At 42.6% G+C, this 18,086-nt stretch overlaps 1 pseudogene; it reads right to left on the bottom strand.

Annotated features, from left to right (window-relative positions):
* Positions 1-1,483: 1,483 nt before the first annotated feature.
* LOC119917846 lies at positions 1,484-9,965 on the bottom strand (annotated as a pseudogene).
* Positions 9,966-18,086: the final 8,121 nt, after the last annotated feature.

Below are 18,086 nucleotides of genomic sequence, written 5' to 3' on the forward strand. Positions count from 1 at the left end.
GCCTGGTAAGGCTGTCAGCAACAGCGAAGGTCACTTAAAGCAGAAGACACCACCAACAAATGTGAGCTAGCTAGGTGATTACAGAAAGGAGGCCAATATTCTTCACTGATGCTGGACTTAAGACCTACAAAGATTCAACCATGTTCATGTTGGATAGCCAATTCATTTTCCTTTAAACTTCACTAAGCTTCTGTTTTCTTCTTTCTAACCATCTTTCGCTGCTGTTCCCTCATCTCTGCAGCGCCCTAATGTCCTACATTAGCAGTGGTGCAAATATAGTGGGTTGGTAGTGGCTTCTACTTCCAAATGGGGCAAATTAGCATTTGTGCCATTTATTTTCCCACTATTAATAAAATTATGGTGATTCTTTCAGCATTTTGAAACCAAAATATAAATATTCTCACTGTGATAAAGCTTTAAAAATAATGACCTAAGTGGTTTAGCTTTTGGAAACATTTAAATTTTCTGATGTAGTGCTTTAGATGAGGTCTTCCAATTATCTCAATTTGTGAACAACAAAAATTATGGCACTGACATTGAAATAGTATATATTTTTAAGTTCCATTTTATGATGTGATTTGGGTTTAGTTACTGAATTCCTGCTCTTCTTGGATAAATGAATCTTGTTACTACTATTTAGTTAGATATACACTCAGTTGCAAGTTTGTAAGGTGCACGTATCTAAAACTAATGCAGTCTTATACAATGGTCCTGCAATTAATTCTATTCTATTTATGCTTGATGAAAGTGATCATGTTTATATTATTTTGAAATGGTTTTAGCAAGGTTGATTCAATATTATGGTCATTTTGGACGCTACAGTTATAGTGCTGTTGAATTATACTGTTATAGTGAGAAGTATTTCTGATATTTTGCCCCCTCTCTCTTTAGCAAAAATTACATTAGAGTAGCTTACTTCCTGGGCAGTTCTTCCTTGCATCTTCCCATTGCAGGAGTTTTTGCTAGAAGGGCCAGGACATCCAAGTGTGTCACTGTGTTGGCCAGAGGTGGAGTAACCGGACAGGAGGCTGTCACCCGGCAACAGCGTCTCCGCCCAAAGCCGGCATACGCTGTCCTTACAGCAGGTGAGCAGAACATTACACACCGCACCTCTGTTAGGAGAGAGGGGGGAAAGAGTTTAGGTTGAAGTCCAGTGGAGGGCACTGAACTTCTATCATCTAATGCCAATAGTACTATTCAACAGCAGGTCAAATGAGAAACACGTAAACAGTTAAGTTAAAGAACAGGTCAAAAAGTGTAGGCTAACAAAAGGAGTAATGACACCATTACCCAGTAAAAACAGGCCTAAGAAACAGGTTATGCAAAATTTGTGTTGATTTAGCCGTTATTGTGCAATTGTTAAAGTTGTGTCAGCTTAGGTCAAAGTGAATCATGGCTACAGAAAGGGGACTGTGAAATTCTGCCTTGACAGTGTCCATACCGTGGCATGTATTTGCTGGTCTTCCTCCAAGAGAAGCGGTAACAGAGCGGGGATGGGCCAGGTAGATAAAGGAAAAGGCCAGCTGTCCCTGGACACTGACACTGGGTTCTGGAGGTGTGAAGAGTCTGGAAACACCTGACTTCCACTTACTGGTACTGTACCAGACCTTTACTAGGCAGTCATCCTGAAGAGGAGGGACAAACAGGGATATAATTGATGCTATGCTGGAGGATGTCCCATAACAAGCAGGTTGTAGGCCTAAGGTAAAGCAGTACCTTAAGTTACAGCTGAGTTTACAGTGTGTGGCTTTGTCAGTGTAAATAAACAATACAAACATGACTTGCACAAACTAGTTTACATCACAATCCATACAGGTTTAGCAAAGCCTGGTAAAAACCTCTCACCTGTCCAGCAGTAGCAAAGAATTCCCCATCAGGGAGAACTTTATTAAACTGACTGGAGAGGCCGTCCTTCAGAAGAAAAAAAAAAAAAAAGTTAAATTACAGTACTTTTTATACTCAATACACATGTCTGCATTTTCAGATATAAAATATATAGTAAGTGACAGCTCCAGTTTAAGACTGAATAAGATAAGTTTAAGTATTGAAATATCAAAACACATTAAAAACATATATATTGCTGGTCATAACGAACCCCAAATAGTATTGATAATGTAACAAGTTATCCAGGGTGAGTAAATTTATGGAAAAACAACATTCCTTTCAAAAAAGAAAGCTATAAAATTACCATCTTAACTGCACAATAAACAACAGTTCTTACTTGCTCTGCCAGATGCACCTCCAGCAAGATAGAGAGTCTCTTATGGTAATGTCTGTTTGCTTTAACACATCTTCAGCTTCATCTTTCACTCCATCAATATAAGACCACAACTGGAGGCTACTAGAGCCAGTTAAGAGAGAACTGCCTATATACACAAAAACACATTCACTCTTTCAGGACAGATACTCACATCTTTAACGTATCATATGATTTGTTTAAAATAAAAGAAATACATGTATCAAAGTACCTGTAGGATGCCAGGCCAGGTTCCGTACAATGGACTTTAATACAAACTGACCAGTCTTCTGCCATTGGCAGTTCACCGTCTGTACAAAAAAAAATAAAGACAACATTAAAAAATTAATAAATAAAGATTCAAATATGACAGGCTCTAAAAAAGCATTTCATTTTGTCCCTTATATAAGTAGTTTCAACTACATAACAAGAACCAACAGTGAAGCTGCTTTCATGTGAGCCACATGTGATCAGGCCACATAGACAGCAGCTGTAGTAGTGGGAAACTTCTGCAATGAAAGAGGCACTGCGTTGTGTTTAAAATGCGTAAAATTTTCCATTCCTTATGACTAACCTTTGACTTCTGTAACAACAGAAGGCTGTTCAACACTGACATAGCAAACCTAGGATTTCTGCACTGAATACATTACAGGAATAAACAGTAAACATGATTGCAAGACTTTGCACAATACTTCAGTAGAATGTGAATGTGTGTTTGGAGGAACAATGTTCTGCTCTATTTCAAATATCAACTCGCTTGAAAGAGAAAAGTCTCGATCTCTGAATACATGCACGACCAGACTGTGACTGGAAGATAATGTGTGCTACTCACAGTCAGCGATGTGTCTTTTTGATCTGGGTCCTGAACAGGCTCAAAAACACACACAGTGCTTCCATAGGAAGCTGCAATCTGTGAGCAGAAAAAGGGAATGTTAAACATTAAGACATGTTTTCTGATACAGAATGAAAAGTTATCACTGAAAACATATTTGCAAGAATCATATATATTATTCCACATATTATATTCCAATTCCATTTTTAAATATACAAAAAAAAGAAAAATTATTGTTGTAAATTACCATTAAACTTACAACATTTGAAACACACAATGAAGAGCATTCTATTGCAAAAGTATCAACTGTATGTTAAATGACAGTAAAGTAAATGTAGATACTTCTTCAAGATCCTAATTGGGAGAAAACAAAAACATCTATAGCTTATTATAAACCTAGACATGTCTGAACAGTGAATGAGTATAGTCTCTGGACAACAAACCCAGAATTCCTTGAACCTGTGTTGAATCAACCATGTCTTGTCTACCATACGCACACATCTTATTCAAGCATTGGTTAGGGCTACATGCTCAAGAGCTTTCCGTGGGAGCCACAGTGACAATGTTGAACAGACTGAATAGGTGAGATTTCTATGGTGACCGCAAATTCCAAGCGTAACAATGTCCGGGCCTTGGATAATACATGCTGTGTCTCTAATGGGGTAAATAATAGCCGACTGTCAGAGAATAAATACCATAAAAGGAGTGAGTCAATTCAATTCAAATTAGCTTTACTGGCCCGTGCACTGATGTGCACATATTATTTTACATAGGCACTCACACACAAGGCGTCACATGTGCAAGTCTCATAAAATCTTTCTAGACAAGACAAAGGCACACGGCACGATGACACAAAGGAAAAAAATCCTTCTTTAGAACACAATTCATGTTCCACCAAATTCCAATGGAGCGTAAAATGATTCACATCTATGCTGTAAAATAACTAAAAATATACTGTAGCTCTAGTCAAGGGAATAAATTTGTCAAACATATAAAACATTAAGTTTCCTGTGGTTATAATGATGGCTATCCTTCTGGCTGATTTGAGATCGTATTATGCTGCAAGTATTTTACAACGGACATCTTTAAGTTCCTTTTAAACCATTTTAACTTAACGAGGAACAACCTGCTGTTTTAGCAAAAGTTGACACAATGCCACTGCTGACGTCAACAAATATGCCTTCAAATTGTGAGGCAGTCTAACAGAGAGTTCAAACATTGTGACTGTTTTTGCTTGTTTTGTGCTTCAAATAAATGGCTCTTGATGAAAGTTATCGTAGTTATTCAGCAAGTTCTTCAGTGCAACCTGGATGAACACTAATGTTATCTGCACTAAGTTAAGTGATGTTTCAGAATAATGTGGTATTATTTAACTTATGGACACCTTCAACATAATGAGTTTGGAAAACATGTTTCATTTCAGTGGGTCATTAATGCTTATAAAATGCATTTGAAGTGCTCAGCAATGCTGTGTCAACAAACAGCACTGCAAACATCTCAGCATAGGGAGGGGCAATGGGGTGGAGGTGGAAAGCACAACTACTGAGCATGCTTAAACAGATGCTAGACCATGCTGGAGGCATGTGAGGCTACTTGTGGCCGAAGTGAATTGGATTAAACATCACATGAGGGGAGTGGTAAAGGATTGGGTGTGCATTTTTCCCCCCTCATTTGAATTAAATCAGGCCTGTCTGCTGGTTTAATAAGGGCAACACCATCCCCAATTAAAAATAAACCTAGATAACAGTGACGGCCTGGCAATGATGACTTCTGCCTTATTATCTTTATGAAGTAATTTGTCAAGCTTATGATGTTGTAGTAATCCTGGAATAGTCCCTTTTGTTTGATTGCAGCGTTGTTACTCAGTAAGTAAGAGGAGCAATGAATACTGTGGCAACATTTTGCAGCTTTGCAGTGCAGGATTTTAGTTTGGAACAGGGTTCAATAAGAAACATCAGAAAGACTACATAACATTAATATATTCTTGCAGATCTGTCCCAGACACAAATTACAAACACATCACAGCAGACCTTTTGTTTGCACCAACACTTAAAACCACTACTTTCTTTACTGGCTGATTTTTCTCTCACTTGGAGTTAATGACAGGAAGCTCAAGTTCATTGAAACAGCCTTTGATGTTGCCAACAAATGTACTTACTGAAAACATAAGCTCTCAACACTTATTAAGCGGACAACGGAGCTTGCCACTAATGGGCCTTGCAACACAGTTAATCTATAACAAAATCCGAAGAGAGCAGAGTCCTGGACATTTTAGCAAAATTTGGATAGGATCCATTGCGTAATCAACAACTCTGAACTGAGCTTGCCTACCACACTTGATCAAAAATGCATTCCATCAATTACATAAACACATTTTTATGCCTTCACTTTTTCTTTTTGACTGATTCCCTATTGTTGCAGTTTGATCTAATATGGTGCATTATTGTATTAAACACATCCTGCATTGTTTATATGGTGGCAGCAGTTTATGTAGCAAATCTTTTATCTTCCATTGATGTACAATACAACATTGACCTCCACTTAAAAAAAAGATGAACAAAATGCCCATTTTCTCATTTGAAAATTGATGCTTTCCAATGATTACCGGCACAATATATATACACATTCAGTTAATGTTTAAAAATTAAGCATTCATTTAAAATACAATGTTTGTGCTGTAACAGAAATGATATGGTATGTCAGGAGCATCCCAGTTTGCCTGAGGACCCAACATGACAGAGCACCAGTCTGTTACTCTTACCTGTCTACCCTGCAGTGAGCAGTCGACACAGCCAACCTGGATGTTGCCATGTTTGGCCCCTGGGATGATCTGCAGTCGCTCAAAGTCACTGCCCAAAATCACCACGTCACACCCTGATGCATAGGCCTATTAAGAGACAAGGAGACAGCAAGAAGTGGAGAGAGATGACGATGACACCCAGTGAGAATTGCATGAAGGGTCACTTGAACTGCACTTGGCCTGGAACCAGTGTCACTGCAGCAAACATGCCACACAACAAACTCTGGCATACAAGCACATAAGATTAGTATTCAGAAGTAGATCTCACATGAGCCATGATTCACTGTGACTCTGTCTCCTTCACAAGAGGACCAGAAGGACAGAAATAGTTCTCCTATTGATCCATTCTCTAAATAGCATGGGAGTAGCATCTCATAGAGTTGGCTTTGAGATCACAGAGTGCAAAAGCAGTCAGGGGTACTGCCTTTGTATTTCAGACATGCGGCACACTCTTCAAACGTAAACAAGGGCTTCCTGCAATAAAGGGAAGTGCTTTTGCACTATTAAGCCTGTTCTAACTTATACTGGAGTTAACATAACACAAAGACATAAGCTACATTCAAATGCAAGTGTCATTGATGTAATTAAGCATTTGTCCAAGCGAACACATCCCTAATAGATTGATGGAGGGAGTTCATTGTGGACTCATATCCCACAGGGGACAAAGACAATTAAGTAGTAGTAGTAGTAGTTTGGCAAATGCCTTCCTCTAAAGTTCCTTTTTATATCATGGAGTATATATTTTAGCACAGGTAGCCCATGCCCTGAGGGCTGGCAAAACCTGTGGCAACTTGTGTCTGACTGTTGGTACTTTCATTTAAAATTGAATCTTAACTAATTTAATAATTTAAACTTCCCAGAGAAAAAAAAATTGAGTGGAGGATGACCAAATCTTTGGTGACCAAGTTTAGTTTTTTGACCCTATTCAAATGAGTTCAACGTAAATTGCATCACTTACCTGTAATGCAGAAACATTTTGGGCCATTACATTACTATATTATTAATGTTATTAGTCATATCGATGCATCCAGTGTGATATAATGTACTGCCCTTGATTAACATTTAGAAAATTCTTAGTAATTTAGTCAGTAAAGTGTAATGAGATCTTGTTTTTTGTTTTTAACAGAAAACATCCCATGTAAAAAGAAAACTTGACAGTTTTAAGCAGTAAAAGTATTTTTAAGACATAAAGCATATTGGCTGTGCTAAATTTGTCATTCGTGGATTCTTCGTTGCACCTTTGCTTAACTTGATTTGTTCCTTGATAGACAGAAGACCAGTACTTCAAACATCGGAGGCTTAAAAATACCTGACAAAACTAGCAACAGGGTCACTTTGACTTAGTTCGAGGTCTATGGGGTAAGCAAAGCAATCTTGGCCTCAGTGCTTTTTCCATACGTTACTTTTGCTCTGCTTTCATAAAATGAACAAAATTCTGTTCTGATAGATCAGTTTGGACACTGCCTAAGAATTTAACCTCCTCAATGGCTGGGAAGGAAATATTTCAAAGCTTGAAATATCTTACCGTGAATGGCACATTGTTGACGCTCCCTACAGAAACAATTGTCTCCAGGGTTGACAGCCCCTGTGAGGACCTGATGGAGATTCATGACTCTAGTTTATAGTCCCCTTGCTTTCCTTCCTTCTCTTTCCTTTCTCACAACACCCTCCCACTCCAGGTAAGATTCACGGGAAATCATGTGTCTCTACAGACTTGCTGTTTGGAAGAGAGAGGAAGAGATAAAAACAGATGTAAACAGAGAATGTTTTGGTTCAGGAAGCATCAAGCCAAGAGCATATTTCTGACTAACAGACATTGACAATAAACTGACTTAACACTCAGCACTTGTAATATTATCAAGGAGGAAATAGATGGTCTGCGAATTGATTCTGTTGAACCATAGTGTGTATAGAGGGCATCAAGTGCTCTTCAAACTGCACCATTCCAAAACTGCATGATATTAGTCTTAAAATAGGGCACAAAAACATTCTGGTTGTATTGTGAAAGGACCCACTACAAATAAGCACTACACCTATTTGGCACACAAAGCTGAAGAAAAGCATATTGTGTCAAAGCTCATTCAATCCTGTTTGCCTATCTTGAAATCCATGTAATGTATTGTGACAGACATTTTAGGAGGTTATCAATACCGTTCTTGCACTGAAAAATAAATGCAGTCAGCTTGATTAATGACAAACTAATTACCATGCATAGGAACTGGAACAAGCAAGGTGATTGAGTCCAGTGAGTCAAGTGTCTCATCTCTTTGGGGGGCAAGAATTTCTAGCAGTGTGGCATCAGCGTCTGTGCACTGCCCCCGTAGAAATGTGAAGTTATTGTCATGAATGCATATCTGTGCGTAACTGCACATTTAATAAAAAGGCAACTGCATGACTCTTTGCAAGAGAACACATATAGAAATCTTGCCTAGTTAAGTCGTTAGATAGTGCTTTAGATCAGGGGTTTTCAAAGTGTGAGGCGTGCCTCCCTAGGGGGGCTCCAAACAGTTTCAGTGGAGGCTCAGTGAATGGAAGTGAAATAATATTACATTACTTCATTATCAAAAGGAGATCACATAGAATAGCCTATGTGTGAGAGTTCAGAGATACAGTAGTTTTTGGGAACTGTTTCCCCTCCCATCAGAGTCAGAAACTAATAAATGCCTCAGGCCAGACCTTTTTTTAAAACTATTTGGTGTAGTCAGAAGTTATGTCAAACAGCAATATTAGGCTATTTTGGCTCAAATGTTGAGTGTCTATGGGATAAAATAATATAATCATGATCCCATAGGCATCCAGGAATTGAGCGAAACTTGCTAAGTAAACTAAAGATGGGGGGGGTGCCCTTTTCCCAAGCTTTGTCCAGGGGAGGCCCACAGTCTCAGACTTTGTAAACCCCTGCTTTAGATTGATTCTGTAAGCGTTTAAAACTATAAGGCATTCAAATGTATGACCATTTCTACAGATGTACTGAAAAACTACAGGTAGAACGAGTTATTGGGTGTGTAACAACAGATAATATGAGTGCTGACTTTCAAGAAATACCTTGGTGTGTAAAGTATTTCACCTAATTATGCTTGTAACAGTGCAAACCCAATAGATGTAAACAGGCCATTGTTAAAAAGGGTGCAGAGCAGGTGTCAGCGAGCCAAGTGGGTCATCGTACATGCTTCCACCTTATAACAACACTTCTTGACCGATTAATCCACTTTATTCGGTGTCAACTTGTCTTTTTCCACTAAACTTTGCTGCATGCACAGGTTTGGTCAATGTAGAAAACTAAGATGCACAAAATAAATCCATATCACGTGTCTTAAAGCTTTACAGACAGTTATACGTCAGCGTATTGTCATTTTAACGTCACAATATAAAATAATACCTTGAAAGTTTGGACTACAACATTGATAAAAAAAAAAATGCTGCAGTAACGTTTGGCTAGATTATGACTAGAGAAATTGTGAGTTATGCTTCCTGTGCTGTGGCAACTCACGTGATAATGTTTCACTCGCCACCACATTAAAACACAGCAAATGACACACATCCGACTAACACGGTGTTACCCTTTTAACGTTACATAAAACGTTTAACTAGTTAAGTTTCTGAATGACTCTAAGCAAACATTTCACACATTAGCTAGCTGTTTTAAAGTCCTCCTATCATAACGCTAACGTAGCTGTCAAGTTTAGCTAATAGCCATCCGGTGTTAGAGAAAGTAACCAGCTACTTACGTACCCTGTGATGGTAACACGTCCTGGAGACACAACGATGACAGTTATCCCTTCCAACGTCTCTCTTTCATGAATGTAACTCTCAGCGTTTAATGTCACGGATTCGCTCTCCTTGGTTAGCTAGCGTTAGCGCGCACTAGCTTATGCAACTCTATTTTAGCGAGCTCCTGAGCTAGAAACCTAGCTGCAGATGACTTCTGAAACACATTTAGTAGCTGACATCACTGCTTGGCAAGACGAGTAGCTAATTAATTACTACTCAAAATGCTAACCATCAGAAGGACAGAACCTCTTCCCAATTAGCAAATAAAACGCTTCCAAGGAGGAAGCTTTTCCTTATATTGAAGATGTGTCATGATAGCGACTGTTTCGCCGCAATGCATCATGGTGCTTGTAGTTGCGTTTTGACAGCAGCGCAAGGGGGCAGTTTTTTAAAATCAGCATAGCACACTCCTGCCTACAGATAAAGTAACATAAAGGTAACGTAACGCAGGCTACATTTGTGTAGAGGCTATTATTTTTATCATTCTATATTTAGAAAGCTTGTGGCGGTGTAGTCAGTGGTAGAAAGCAATCAAATAGCTACATTTACTCAAGTAGTAGCCTATGGAAATTTTGGACTTGGATTTATTAATGTTAGTCATTTTGATTCTTCTGGACAAAATGCGAGCTGTTTAAACAGGATAGGTTGCATCCTAACAGGAAAGGATCAAAACAATTGGTAATTTTATTAACTTTACTGCTTTTAGCCTTAATTGATGGTTTCCTCAGCAAAACCCTTTCCCAGTATCCTGGCTCTGTATTTCATGGCCTTGTCCATGACTGTGTGGGTCCTCACTAATTCATTCATTCCTGTTAGGATCACTGAAAGGCAGTGTGCAAAACCTACTCACAGTCTCAACACAGTTAAAACCATCTCCATCCCTGCTGTTCGAGATACTCACTTCTGTTTGCTTATTTTTCCACCAGCCAAGAATGGCAAGCCAAGGCGGTGGCTTGCAGTATTGCACAGCAATGATTTTAGTTGTTCCCCATTTCTCCCTTGGCTGCTTCTCCACCTTTGTGAGTTTAAAGATTAAATGGGCCACTTTATATGTTTTAATATACCAACCCCCTAAACTTCAGGTTTTATTCAGGAATTTTTGTTAGTCATTATGTTACAATAGAGTTCTTATTCTTTCTGGATGATGTGAACTTGATTGATTTTGCCATCTCTAATGTCTTCTTCCAGGTTCCACTCCTCTCTCCTGACCCCAAACCCACCACAGTGATTTGCTCCCGCACTCTAAATTCACTCCCTGTTCCTCGCTTCTGTCAAACTTTTACTGCCTAAAACACATTTTTTAGTACCAGTGAACAACATGATCTGTCCGTAAAGAAGCAGTCACTGTTTTTTAACAGCTGTGGCGTACATTTTAGATTCTGTAACTCCAGTCAGATATAAAAAGCTGAAAACTTCTCTGCCGTGGGTGAATGAAAAATTCAAGAAGCTTAAAGAGACAATGTAGAAAGGCAGAGCGGAAATGAAAAAAGGATAAACACAACTCACAACCCTCCATATCTCCCACTCCCAAGATGCTGTCGAAGATAACAAAAACAGGGATTTATTAATCTTGTATTGTGGCTAACTGCGACATATCTGGTATGTTAGTAACTGGAGATGCTCCAGTTTAAGATGAGACCAAACGTTTTATGGATGTCAGTTGTTGAGCCACTACAAAGCCCAAAATGTGACCTGTAACAGACTAGGTGTTTTTAGCCTAGCCAATTGCCAGAAATGCCTTTTGTTATGTTGTAAGTAACGTAGAAAGACGTAAAATAGCGAATACTGCTAAAAAGATGAAAGTCCAAGGTTTATAAAGGGCTCAGTCAATAAAATAGGTTAATCAAAAATTGTGAATCACTTCAAACACAAAATAAACACACATACCAAACATAAATGTGCACAAAAATATTAGACTGATGTGTCCAGTAATATACAAGATGAGCTGCGGATAGAAGTACTCAGGCGATTCATGATCCCCTCCCTGGTGGAGATAAAAACACATGATAGCCTACATGTATATGATATGATGCAGTGCTATATTACTAATCTGCCCGGTAGTATTCAAAGTATACTAAAAGTAGCTCTATATTGATGGACCACAACATTCAAATTCTCTTACATATTTGTTGGTGCAATATTCTAATATTCCATAAAAATTATAACACTGTGAAAGGAGCCATTCTGCATAATAGCGTTCACTTTACTGACAATACTTCTGTTCTATTACTTAAGTAACATTTTGAATTCAGGAGCTTTACTTGTAGGCCTAATGTATTTTTAGACCATGCTTTTTCTGCCTTTGGTAAGGCTACATAAAGGATCTGAGTACTTGTTCTGTTTGTACTGCTTATAGTGAACACGGCCCCAGGTTTGGCTCATAGGCCATGACAAAAGGAAGGAAATTAACCAAACCAAACAAAAGAAACCATGTGGTGCAAGGGGGAGAGCCCACAATGGAGTGAGAGATAGGAAGCGGCTAATCCTAAATGCATTCTGGATGGACTGGTCAGGTGCACCCAGTTGCACCAATACAAGCTCCGCCTATACCAGGAACTGAAGGGAGACACAAAACACAAGCAACAGTATGAGCATGACCCAAACCCACAGGCTGTGGCAGAGTCAGAGGGCCATCACATATCATATATGAAGTGTCTAATTAATGTGATATGTTCCTGAGTCAGTCATGCTTCCTTAGTTTTTTGTTGAGTGTGAAGAAAGATTGATCATTTCTGAACCAGGGCTGAACTTTCTAGTGGTGGTCATAAGATGTAAATTTAATCAAAATGTATGTTATATGCCTTATTCTTGTCTGAGCTGGGGGATGGAGTTGTTTATAGTCACAGCACTAAGCCTAAATAACCACAGGGTGTCACTGTCACTCTTGCTCAATACACAGCATTCCAGTTTACTTTGACCTATGCAAATGGTTGAACTGGGCCAGCATTCCTGCCGTTATTATGTGACATTTTTCCTCTATATCCTGTACATATTTCCCTTTTTTATCCTAGAAATTAGCAGTTATAAATATTTCACATTATTACAATTTCAGACTAAAAATAACTTGAATGGTTGTTATTAGGTTGACTGAAATGCTGCTCGATGTCTTGCAAGCTTGATGAGACTGCTTCAATGCAATATGACATTTAAAGCAACATTATGTAGTAGTATTATCTTAAAATTTTTAATAGTACAGTGACTTGTAAAAGGGAGCATGACATCTCTGAACGCCTGGTATTGCACCATATAGCACTGAAATCATTGGGCAGGGAAACTATTTCAAGAACGGTGTTATGCTTTACGCCGTCACATCACACACCAACAAGACTCATCAGCATGCTAGCTATAAGAAGAAGCTAGCTTGGTATTCTCTGTATGGATATCATGGCAGATGTGTATACCTGTCCTTATTTACGACAGCCGTGAATTACACTCTGAAACTGTAGGGGTGCCAAATTGCCACTAAAAAATACCACTAAATCTTACATAATGTTGTTTTAATAAACACAAAGTACAAACAGCAAAATATATAATCTTATACAGATGCTACATAATATTTAGCCAGCACCTCACTTCTTAATTTCTGCTTGCGATGTACTTCCACACAGTCTGCTCAAGCTCCACTCTAATGGGCAAAACATTGTTGAATGGGGAAGTGAAAGAAGATGGGGGTTGGAGGCTTCAAAGTCAATTAAAGCATTTGGAGATAAAATGGGACAGACACTCTGCATGAATAATTAAAATGGCTGACATGTCAGTAACATTAGAGAAGGTTGGTGACATTTATTGTCATGGCAGTTGGATGGTGGTGATGATGAAACTGTTGACTTCCCAGCCAGGAAGTGGGTCACAGCATTATTAAAGATGTAGCTTCATAGCATAACTGTGCTAGATGTTACACAAATGGCACACAAATGCATAACCACTGTATCGCTGCCGATTAAATGAGTGTCCATTAAAGAATTGACATAAGATTCTTCACACAGGCTTGTGCCCACGTCTACACACATCTAAACACAAACACATCATCCTGGTTTAATAATGTCACCCAGTCTAGTTTTACCATCAGTTTTCTACCTGTTGGTTTGACTTTGAACAACATTCACAGAGAAAATAAAAGAGAATTCTATCATAGAAAAGCTCTAGTCCACAGTGTACTGTAATATAAAGGATATTGCTGTTCAGTGTGATATTGAGTTTGTGTAACAGTGTGTACTTGCCAGCAACAGTTTCTTTTTAGTGCAGGCACCCAAAAAAGACACTCTGTTCTACACTCTCCCTTTTGAAACAGGAAACCACTATGATACAATATAGGTCTGTGTTAAAGAACACTGTGTTAAAAGACATATGTGACATAACATAGTCTAAACATACAGCTGATTCTGAATTATTGACTAAAAGTATTATCTTGTAGAAAGAGTTATAGTGGGCATCATGTACTTTCAGCCTTAGCTGCTATTTCAGTGGTAGAGGCATGGAGGTGGAAATTAGAAGAGGCCCTTAAAATATCTGATTGTCTCTGTGCTTTGTCCAAGATATATATATATATATATTTTTTTTTTTTTTTAACCTGTCCTGCCCAGCAGCCTGGTATAGAGTATAATGACCTGGATACCATATTGTGCCAGACAGATTTTACTTTAACAAGAGAGTATTAAAATACTCCTTTGTCTGTTTTATTATTTATTTAATTATGTATTGATTTGTCACCGGGCCGGACCGGGGGGCAGAGACACGGGGATGGGGGGGCACAAACAGACAGCACAGAGAAAGGACAACACCTGTAAGAGAAGGGGGAAAGAGGGATGGAAAGTGGGGACAACAGGGAAAAGCTGTGGGAAACACCAATTGCAGAAAGCAATTGAACAGAGAGGGGGGAGGAGGAGAAAAACACAACAAACAAACACAAACAAAAACAAACAATAAAATAAAAATAATAATAGTAAAGGACAACCAGCCGAACAGCAGCAATGAACAGCTGACACAGTAAGACAACTAAGAGAAAAATGAAAACAAGAAACAGTCACACACACTAAATAAGCAACACAGCACAGCCACGAGAGCTGGAATAATAATTAATTTAAATAAGTAACTGAAAGAAAAGCATCAGGAATAATTCTACCAGGGACAACCTAAATTGGTTTGTGTCTATGTGTGAGACTGATTGTGCCTGTGTGCGTGTGGGTGAATGTGTCTGTATGTGTGTGTGTACATGTGTGTGCGCATAAGCCTGTTAAAGAATGTAGTTGTTAGTGAGAATGGGGCGCCACGACTGTGCCACACCTACCCCAGCAACAGGCAGGCAAGAACCCCAGTAGCCAATAGGGGTGGGAGAAAGAAAAAGAATAAATCAATCAAAAAAAAACAAAGACTCCCAGATGCACCGCGATGCAAACGCAGAAGACCCAGACCCAAATGCCAGTTGACAACGTAATGCCGACGGAACGCAAAAAGCGTAACCCGCGGAAGAGCAGCGCCCGGACCGACCGTGGCGCGCACACAACATAGACCAGTGCCCCCCCCCCCACCTAGCACCCCACCGCCGCACTGCGAACAACCAAAATGCCCAAATGCCACGCAATCATCAACACCAATGCACAAGTGACGAGCCCAACGCGCACACTGCGTGAGCACGGCGACACCCAATGCCCAGCAGCCCCCCGCGAATCCCGTGTGCGAGGTTGGGCAAACGAGAGAGAGCAAACGGAACAACACGACAGCGAAAGCCAGCGGAGAGAAACACCAGCAGCAAGTCCCAGCCCAGCAGCAAACGCGCCGCACAGGTCACCGTGCACCCGCCAATAAAAGTCCGCCGTCCCCCCAACCGCCGAAAAAAAACTAAGGCCGCCGGCGCCAGCCGACATCCCCCATGCCCAGCACGCCCCCCGGCCGCCGTGCAACACCAGCCAAACCAGCAACGAGGCAAAATCAACTAGCTCAGCTGCATGCCACCAACAACCCACCCACCCGTCAAGGGCCGAGAACTCCATGCACAAACCCAGAACAAACCGGAGCACAGCCCTGCCCCGCACCCACACTGCACATCCCGAAAACTAACTATATACTTCAGTATCCAGAGGGGTCCAACAACTGGCCGACAGAGAAATGGGGAAGCATGGATCCGAGGCCAACGAAGCAAAACAGGGACGCAAACAGGTCCCTCCAAGCCAACGAGGAAATGCCTCCACCGGACTCCAATGCACAAACTAAACGCCCAGCAGCCATTCAGAGACCCTGCCCAGGGAAAAAGCATAATGCATCAAGATGCATCAACAATCGCCCCACAATCCCACCGCAGCCCACCAAACCGCAATCGGATCAACCCGCGCAGAGACCCCCACCCCCAGAAGCCAGGGTACCCTGCGACCCCCCAAAGCGCAAAGGACCGCATGTCCCGGGGGAAGCTGTACCCCGCCCAAAGGAAGAACAGCAGAAAGCCGTGCCGGGAAGCTCCCTGCTGCCAGGGAGCGATAACACGGGAGAACCAGGCCAACGGTCCCCCAGCCCAGCCAGAGGCATCCCTCCCTACAGTGAAGGCAGTGACAGCAACCCCCGAGGCCGATCTCATCCCCAGACAGGGGCCCAGCCCCCCCAGTCAAGCACCCCCAAGGAGGAGCACCAAAATCTACCCCGACAACACCGGCCATGCGCCCCAGAGACTCCCGAATGCCCCCACTGTGAGAGAGCTGGCAGGGGGAAGCAGCGGGAGCCTCACCTCTACCGAAGAGGGCCCAGGCGAGGAGAGGAGACAACGGGCCCCCAGGCCCAGGGACACACCACCCGCCCAGAAATGAGCAAAGGCCACAAGCCTGAGTCCCCAGAACCCTAGGTCAAGGGCGGGCCCCCACGCCAGGGGAGCCCTGACCCCCCCCCCAGCCCACCCCAGATCAGGCAAGGCCGTCACCAACCCCACAGCACCCCGACGCCCGGGGCTCCAGGGGTAGGGAACGAGGCCAATGAGAATCTCCCCCACTCCTTCACCCCTCTGCCTGCCTCTGTAAATGTATTGTTTTGTGTTGGATGCATGTCATGGATTGTGAAGTGTTGTATGGTGGAGTAAAGATAAGGTGTGTGGTAACTAAGGTGCAACTAAAATTGGAGGGTAGTTGTGACACAGGCACCCCAAAACTGTCAGGTAGTGGAGCCTCCCATCGTGCCCCTCCCACCCCCCAAGCCCTCTGTGTCTAATGTGTAATTAAAATTGAGGGGCAGACAGTGAGGGAGGAAGAAGTGCGAGGCCGCAATAAAGCAGCCCCACCCCCCAAACGCCCTGCAGGCTGCCTGCCCCCCAGGGTCCTAAGGGTGTATATTGTGAGACATGACCAAAGGGGGAAAGGTGAAGGAGGTCATAGGGAGGCTAGAAGACCAGATTCCTGACTGGCCCCATCATTCATTCAGCCCCGTCCCCCACCCCCTTAAGCAGGAGGACGCCAGGTCCCTCCAGCCCAGGGCTTATAGCAAGAGCCCCTCTAGCACCGGCAGCACCCCAGAGTCAGCGACAACCCCGCCCATCCCCAGCCCCCCCAGCGCGCAGACCCGCCCCAGACCCAGAGGCTCCAAACCCCCGAGCCCCAGACCCCCACACACCCCCGAGGCAGGTCAGTGCAGCCCCAACCCAAAGTCCAACAATCCCCCGTCCTCGCCAGGGCCCCTCCGGCGGCCCCACTGCCACCCCCCCCACCTCACCGCTCCCCCACAATCAGGAGCACTCCGACCACCACCAGGCCATCGGAGCTAGCACAACCCCCCCCCCCCCCCCCTACAAGGGAGCAGGTCCGGAGCATCAAGGACCCCACCCAAGGACAGAACGGCCCAACAGCCACTCAGGCCAGGTCAGGCCAGAAGACCCCCACCCCCGCGCCCTTCCCTCCCTAGCAGCGAAGCAGCCCACACACAAACCCCCACCGTCCCCAATGAAAAGAGACAGCAATCACCCCACGACAGCAGCAACAGCCCCTCAGCCCTAGGGAGTTAGCAGATGCACCCAGCCCCTAGGACTCAACACGACCACAATCCAGAGGGCCGCGACGCGACTGCGAATCGACACACCCCAAAGCACAATCCCTCCACACACAGGATCCCCGCACAACCACCAAGCATCCAGTCCGGGCACTAAAATCCAGAGGAGACACCCCCCAATCAGCTCAAAAAGGACCAGCCCGCACCCCCAACCCACCCCGTCAACCCCTTCTTCCCGGTCCCCCACCCCTCCAACAACCAGTCGCCAGACCCCTCAGAGAACCGAAATGCAATTATCAGGATGCATAGCATGCACACAGGACAGAGCCGCACACCAGCCCAGTCCAGGCCCGCACCTGATGCCCCCAACCCCCGACAAGCACGCAAGCCAATAACGACCTACAGGTGAGCCAACCAACACTATCCCGCTACCAATCTAACTAGCGGCACACAACAGCCAACTAATGCGCTGCACAGGAGAGATGCCA

Source organism: Micropterus salmoides, unplaced genomic scaffold (assembly GCF_014851395.1).
Source record: "Micropterus salmoides isolate LMB-PRFRI ecotype aquatic unplaced genomic scaffold, ASM1485139v1 Ms_hic_scaffold_2273, whole genome shotgun sequence".
Taxonomy (NCBI): domain Eukaryota; kingdom Metazoa; phylum Chordata; class Actinopteri; order Centrarchiformes; family Centrarchidae; genus Micropterus; species Micropterus salmoides.